General features: G+C 35.7%; 1 non-coding gene across 1 annotated transcript; it reads left to right on the top strand.

Moving 5' to 3' along the window:
- The first annotated feature begins 4,812 nt into the window (after window positions 1–4,812).
- LOC116113387 lies at window positions 4,813–4,919 on the top strand. The gene has a single exon (XR_004125400.1). It is a non-coding gene; the product is annotated as a small nucleolar RNA R71 (small nucleolar RNA).
- The last annotated feature ends 2,498 nt before the right edge of the window (window positions 4,920–7,417 follow it).

The raw sequence follows: 7,417 nt of genomic DNA, 5'->3' as shown, positions 1-7,417 counted from the left end.
AACTCCCTAAATTTCCAATAACTTTCTCTCAAACAATTATCAAATTAACCCCTAATTACTAACTCGAATTATCTTTAATCAGATTTAAGCAATTGGGGATCATTACGCTCTATGGAATTTACCAAAACGTCACAAGTTGTGGTAACCTATCTCTTGCTCAACCTATGGTTTTACTACCATAGACTAACTAAGTATCATCTCTCAATCTCAACTTAGTCCATTAGTTCATTCAATTCTTCAGCCCTTAAGAATCAAAAGCATTAGGAAAAATAGTAAAACTTAGGAAGAATTCTTAATAAACATTAACAATCAAAAATCAATACATAATTAAGAGATTGAGCTACATCTTAGCCCTAGAGAATAAATTTAGTTCATAATAAACATGAAAGAAATAATCATCTTTATTAAAACATTCATCATGAGTTTACAAGAAAAGAATAAGGAAAACTTCTCTATATTGTGAATCAAAGCTCTAGAATTTTTGTTACTCCTCTTCTCTGCAGATTTTTCTCCCTTTCTTCTCACCCAAGAATCCCCAAAATAATGCTAAAAGCTTTCCTTTTACATCCCAAAAGGGTTAGGGTTTGTTTTCTCTTAATTCTATTTGATTTGGAACCCTTAACCCTGTTCTCCTAGCTAAAAACGGATAACAAGTTAGTGACTTCTGTGACTGTGCCGTGGCACTGTGCTGCAGCACAGTAGCTACTAGAAAAAGTGTGTCGCAGCACTGTAGCTATAGCCCTTCTTCCCACATCATTCCACTATTCTTCAGAGATGTTGATTGTTGGACTCGATAACGATGGAATTTGGAAAAGTTGTAAACATATGAAATGTAGCCCTTTGAATCAGCTTTCCAACGGTCCAAGAACTGTCTAAATCAGAGTTCTAAAGCTCAAGATATTCTTAAATACCAAGGCATGCACAAGCTAGAACGTAATCTAGAATCTTCTCTTCACTTCAACATCCATAACTTCTTCAATTCAACTCCGATTCTTGATCCGTTTGTTTCCACTCGTCACTTATTCCGTTGCCAAAATGATTCTTCATCCGAGCATAACATTTAAGTACTAGTAACCTGAAAAACACTCAAAAATACCCGTGATCCCGTAAAAGGCAATTATGAAAATATTAACCAACTTTATCAAATTAAGCCTAATTTCCCACAATTAATCCCAATAAACCACTAACAAAATATGTATTTTCAAGCTCTTATCACAACCCCCAACCAGCTTCTGGCTATTCCCTAGCAAGCTAAGCAATAGAACAAGTCTTTTAGCTTGAAAACACAAACAAAATAAAGTCTATATCTAAACTATCCTAAATCACTTCCGTAGATTGTCACGGTTGCATTTAGCATATGCAACAAGCCTTTCAACCCCTAGGCGGCCCTAGTTGGACGAGTTATAGTCTCGTGAGGGTTTCCAGCAATGATACCCACAAACATCCAAACCTAACCTCACATAGACTTAAAACTAAAGACTCAAACAAAAATTTTAGGATTCATACATATGATCGTCTCAGAAATTGTGTCAATGTGAACAAATCAAATAATTAACAACACGCAAATGTAAAGAATAAGTGAATTTCAACTACACTTTTCTTATTGACTCTCTCATAATCATTCACAAACCATTCATCCAAAAACCCAGATGATTTTATGCATAGCTTCCATAGGCAAAGTACGAAAATAAAACAAATGTGCAATCAAACTCCATAGGCTCACTTTTCAAACCAGTCTCTACTAATGTAGAATCCAATCACTACCTTGGATCATTATGTCTTTTTCATGGTTGTAACGTTAGGCTAGGGTAATGGTTTATGAAATAACGGAAAGGAATTTTTAACAAAATGTAAGAGACTTAATATTTTACAGTAAATGACCATGAACAATCTCTTTCCTGCTTCTCTTCTCATTCACCCTTTACCCTCTCACGTGGATTGAACTCTTCCTTCCAACATTAGCACAAACCCTCATGTAAGGTACCTCATTTCAAGTTCTTCTCCCTAGCTACTTCTTCCTATTTGTTTGCAAATTTCTTCTTTCTTTTTTTCAAAGTCTTTTTTTTTTTAAAAGGAAGATAGTAACTAAAAAAAAATTCATCTACCCCACCTTGCTTAATAAGGCTTACCAAGTGTATAATAATAGGCTCAAATGGTTAACTAGGGATAAAATAATAGGTTGGCTTGAAAGGCTCAATCGTTCCAAAGAAAATTGCCTAAATCATATCCTAAGTAATGCAGATTCTAGGATTTCGCCTCAAGTGGTTATCAAATGAGTTTATGCACAATTTTTACAAAAAAATTATTGCCCATAAAAGCACACATAAAACGTCTCTAAGTTTCCGAATTATTCAACCAATCAAACCCATTCCCAAGAGAGTCATAACTAAATGCAATTGTCATCTACTATTATCTTTACACTATGCGAAAGTTAATCAAATCTCAATGTTACAAATTCACTATCATGGTCTTATCATTGACTTATGTATGAGAACCAAAACAAAACAAAATACATTAACTCTTTGACCTTACAATACACCTAAAACAATTCCACCCAAAAGCTTTTAAAGAGATAATTCAAAGCAAAAGATATTCAATGATGTCCATCGAATGAAACTAAATTTGGCCAAAAATATTCCTTACCCCCAACATTAGAGATGAACATTGTCCTCAATGTACAAAGAGAACAACTACACTACTCTTTGTGCGTAACATTTATGTGGAGGTAGTCTTGTGAAGTCATGCGTATTGTTTGTTGTATCCAATAGTCATCGGGAATCTAGTCAAAAGAAAACAAACTATGCACCTTTCCTGGCCAATTTAGTGTGCATAAAAGAAATTATGGGTGAAACATAAACAACTAACATATCAAACCAAACCAAAGTTATTACAACTTAACACATTAAACAAAAATCTAAAATAAATTCAAAACAAAAACCAAAATTAAAGTAAAGAGCTTGGGTTGCCTTCTAAGAAGCGCTTTATTGGAGTCGTAAGCTCGACTTTTTGACTCTTTCAATTTGGATTATCTAGGAAAATTCAAACCCTTCTATCCTTCAATCCACCATAGACATAAGGCTTCAATTGTTGTTCATCTACCTTCTCAAATTTAGCCTCCATAATCCTAGAGTTGACTAAACAATTTTCTAGGGATGAGCTAGGGTAGTTTTCTTCTAAGGTTTCCGCTACTTTGTCATCAAGGATGCTAATCTTAAAGCAAGTATCTAACTCGGGTGGACATTTCATCTTGTTAAAAACATTGAACTCCACTTGTTCGTCTTCTACCCTTAAGATTAGTTTACCTTGGTGTACATCTATTAAAGTCCTACTTGTAGCTAGAAAAGGCCTTCCTAATACTAAAGGTATGTTCCAGTCTTCTTTCATATCAAGAACTACAAAATCTACTAGAAAGATAAATTTGTCTACCTTTATTAGGACATCCTCCACCACTCCCTTAGGATATGTTATGGATCTATCCGCCAATTGAAGATGAATTGTGGTTGGCTTCACCTCTCCTAAACCAAGTTTCCTGAAAATAGAAAATGGCATCAAGTTAATGCTGGCTCCTAAATCACATAAAGCTTTATCAAAATAAAAACTACCAATTGTGCAAGGAATATTAAAACTCCCTGGATCTCTTAATTTCAGTGGTAGTTTCTTTTGAAGTAACGCGCTACATTCCTCGGTGAGCATGACCATCTCATGTTCTTCAAACCTCCTTTTGTGTGTAAGGATCTCCTTTAAGAACTTGACATACTTCGGCATTTGCTCCAACATATCTACAAAAGGAATATTTATGTGTAAGCTTCTAAACATATCCATGAACTTACCAAATTGCTTGTCTAATCTATGTTTATGTAGTCTATGAGGATACAGAAGAGAGGCTTCATCTTTCTTCACATCTTGGGCTTTGTTCTCAAGTTTTAGTTTTGTGCCTAGGCATTGTGTTGAGGTATTGTTGGTTCTGGATTTTGTGCGTAGGCATTTTGTTGAGGCATTTTTGGTTCTGTCCAATTTCATGTCTTCAGCTTTTTCCTCAGTTTCTTCAGCCTTTCTTGATTCTTTCAGCTCCTCACCACTTCTCAACATGATGGCATTGAGTTGCTCCTTTGGATTATTCTCGATATCACTCAAAAACATTCCTTGAACTCTTCCCACTAAAATATTGTGGATTTGCCCAATTTGAGTCTCAAGGTTCCTAATAAAGGCTGATTGATTTTGAACTAGGACGTCAGTCTTCTCAAACCTCTTGCTTGTCTTTTCAATGAACTTGGTCAACACATTCTCTAAATTAGATTTTGGCTCTTAAGGTTGAAAAACAAGAGGTTGTTTTTGCTCATTGTTGTTGCTCCATGAAAAGTTCGGGTGTTTCCTCCATGCTAGATTATATGTATTGGAATATGGATTCCCTTGCCCTCCTTGAAAATTGTCGACATAATTTGCTTGTTGAGGTGGAGCAAATGGATTCCCTACTTGACAATCTCCTGACAAATGATTCCCTACACAAAATTCACAAGTTAGAGAACGAGTTTCAATAGCATTTACCTTTAAGGCAACTCCTAATTGCTTTTGGATGGTTGAAAGTTGAGCAGCCAACGCAGTGTAGCTATCAACTTCGTGCACTCCCGCTACTTTCTTGTTGAATTTCTCTCTGAAGGCGTCATGTAGTTATTGCTTGCCATCACTTCAATCAGATTATAGGCTTCCTCCGGCGTTTTTCTATTCAGGGCTCCCCCACTTGTAACATCTACCATGGCTTGTATATTTGGCATCAACCCATTGTAAAATGTTTGCACTTGCAACCATATTGGTAACCCATGGTGAGGACACCTCCATAAGAGATCCTTATATCTCTCCCAAGCTTCATAAAGTGACTCCATATCTTGCTGGAAAAAATTTGTGATGTCACTCCTCATCTTGGCAGACTTGATCGGCGGAAAATACTTCGCAAGGAACACTTGAACTAACTCATTCCAAGTACTAATGCTTCTAGGTGGTAGAGAAATTAACCAAGCCTTAGCTTTATCCCTAAGAAAGAATGGGAAAAGCCTTAACCTAATTGCATCATCAGGACCCCATTATGTCAGAATGTATCGCATAGCTCCAGAAAATTTGCAATATGTAAATTAGGATCATCACTAGACAACCTAGCAAATTGAATTGAATGTTGTATCATCTGAATAATGTTTGGCTTTATCTCGAAGGTATTTGCTTGAATTGGTGGTCTCCTAATACTAGAAGCGCATCCCTCAATTGTAGGTCTTGAATAATCCTTAAGTGCCTTTTGAACTTCTTCTCCTATGTATTTGTCATTGAAACTAACTCCTCTGTATGGTCTAACACTAAAAATACAGAAATAAAAATTAAAGCACTAAAAACAAAAAAATAAAAAATAAAAAAAATTACTAATCAAATTAGCAATTAAATAGCTTGTATTGATATTGATAATAAAAAAGCAATTCCTCGGCAACGGCGCCAAAAACTTGTTGTTGATTTTCGCAAGTGTACGAAATCGCGCAAGTAATAAAATGTATAAATACGGATATCGAACCCAAGGGAATTACTACTATCAATTACCAATTAAACTATCCTATTACTATTTGATCAATCCAAATTGTATCAAGAAAAACCTAAATTTAACAAAATTAACAATTGAAATTAAAAAGAGAACAATTAAAATAAACCTTTGGGTAAACACAAGATGACGAGACCTAGGGCATAGACTTCACACCAACTCTTATTCATATGTATCGATCTCTCTTGCTAATTTGATGAAGCTCTTCCTACGGGTCAAACTCCCTAAATTTCTAATAATTGTCTCTCGAACAATTATCAAATTAACCCCTAATTACTAACCCGAATTATCTCTAATCAGATTTACGCAATTGGGGATCATTACACTCTATGGAATTTAACAAAACCTCACAAGTTGCGGTAACATATCTCTAGCGTTCGCTCAACCTATGGTTTTACTACCATAGACTAACTAAGTATCATCTCTCGATCTCAACTTAGTCCATTAGTTCATTCAATTCTTGGGCCCTTAAGAATCAAAAGCATTAGAAAAAATAGTAAAACGTAGGAAGAATTCTTAATAAACATTAACAATCAAAGATCAATACACAATTAAGAGATTAGGCTACATCTTAGCCCTAGAGAATAAATTTAGTTCATAATAAACATGAAAGAAATAATCATCTTTATTAAAACATTCATCATGAGTTTACAAGAAAAGAACAAGGAAAACTTCTCTATATTGTGAATCAAAGCTCCAGAATTTCTGTTACTTCTCTTCTCTGCAGATTTTTCTCCCTTTCTTCTCACCCAAGAATCCTCAAAATAATGCTAAAAGCTTTACTTTTATATCCCAAAAGGGTTAGGGTTTGTTTTCTCTTAATTCTATTTGATTTGGAACCCTTAACCCTAAATGGATAACAAGTTAGTGACTTCCGTGACTGTGTCGTGGCACTGTGCTGCGGCACAGTAGCTACTGGAAAAAGTGTGCCTCGGCACTGTAGCTATAGCCCTTCTTCCCACATCATTCCACTGTTCTTCAGAGATGTTGATTTTTGGACTCGATAACGATAGAATTTGGAAAAGTTGTAAACATATGAAATGTAGCCCTTTGAATCAGCTTTCCAACGGTCTAAGAACCATCTAAATCGAAGTTCTAAAGCTCAAGATATTCTTAAATACCAAGGCATGCGCAAGCTAGAACGTAATCTAGAATCTTCTCTTTACTTCAACTTCCATAACTTCTTCAATTCAACTCTGATTCTTGATCCGTTTGTTTCCACTCGTCACTCATTTCGTTGCCAAAATGATTCTTCATCTGAGCATAACATTTAACACTAGTAACTTGAAAAACACTCAAAAATACCCATGATCCCGTAAAAGGCAATTATGAAAATATTAAGCAACTTTATCAAATTAAGCCTAATTTCCCACAATTAATCCCCATAAACCACTAAAAAAATGTGTATTTTCAAGTTCTTATCACGCGCATATGGGCTTTCACCCTTTTTCACGCTTTTATGTGACCTACATGCGTTTTTTGTGGTGGCACCACCTCATTGGATTCGGGTGGCATGACCCGATCCAATCGATCTAGCCTTTGGCTGACTGTTTGAAGAGTATTATTGAACCTCTCAAGGTAACTCATGACGGTTGGGTCGAGTCGCGAGCTTGAAGGAATATCCCCAATTATATTTTGCTAGATAGGTGGCATTTTGAGAGAAGTGTCCTCCTGTACGTGGGGGATTTCTTCATTGCCATAATTGGGTCGCTCAAATTCGAAACTGTGAGCCATTTGCTATTGTGGGACCGATTAGTTAGAGATTTTTCTGATGAAGAGTATGTACTAAATCCGGCCCTCCTTCTAGCGCCAAACTGTTGATGCTTGATTTTGACACTAACT

This window comes from Pistacia vera, unplaced genomic scaffold (genome assembly GCF_008641045.1).
Source record: "Pistacia vera cultivar Batoury unplaced genomic scaffold, PisVer_v2 Contig678, whole genome shotgun sequence".
NCBI classification, from domain to species: domain Eukaryota; kingdom Viridiplantae; phylum Streptophyta; class Magnoliopsida; order Sapindales; family Anacardiaceae; genus Pistacia; species Pistacia vera.
The sequence above is the reverse complement of the archived record's forward strand: the minus strand, read 5'-3'. Positions and strand labels throughout refer to the sequence as shown.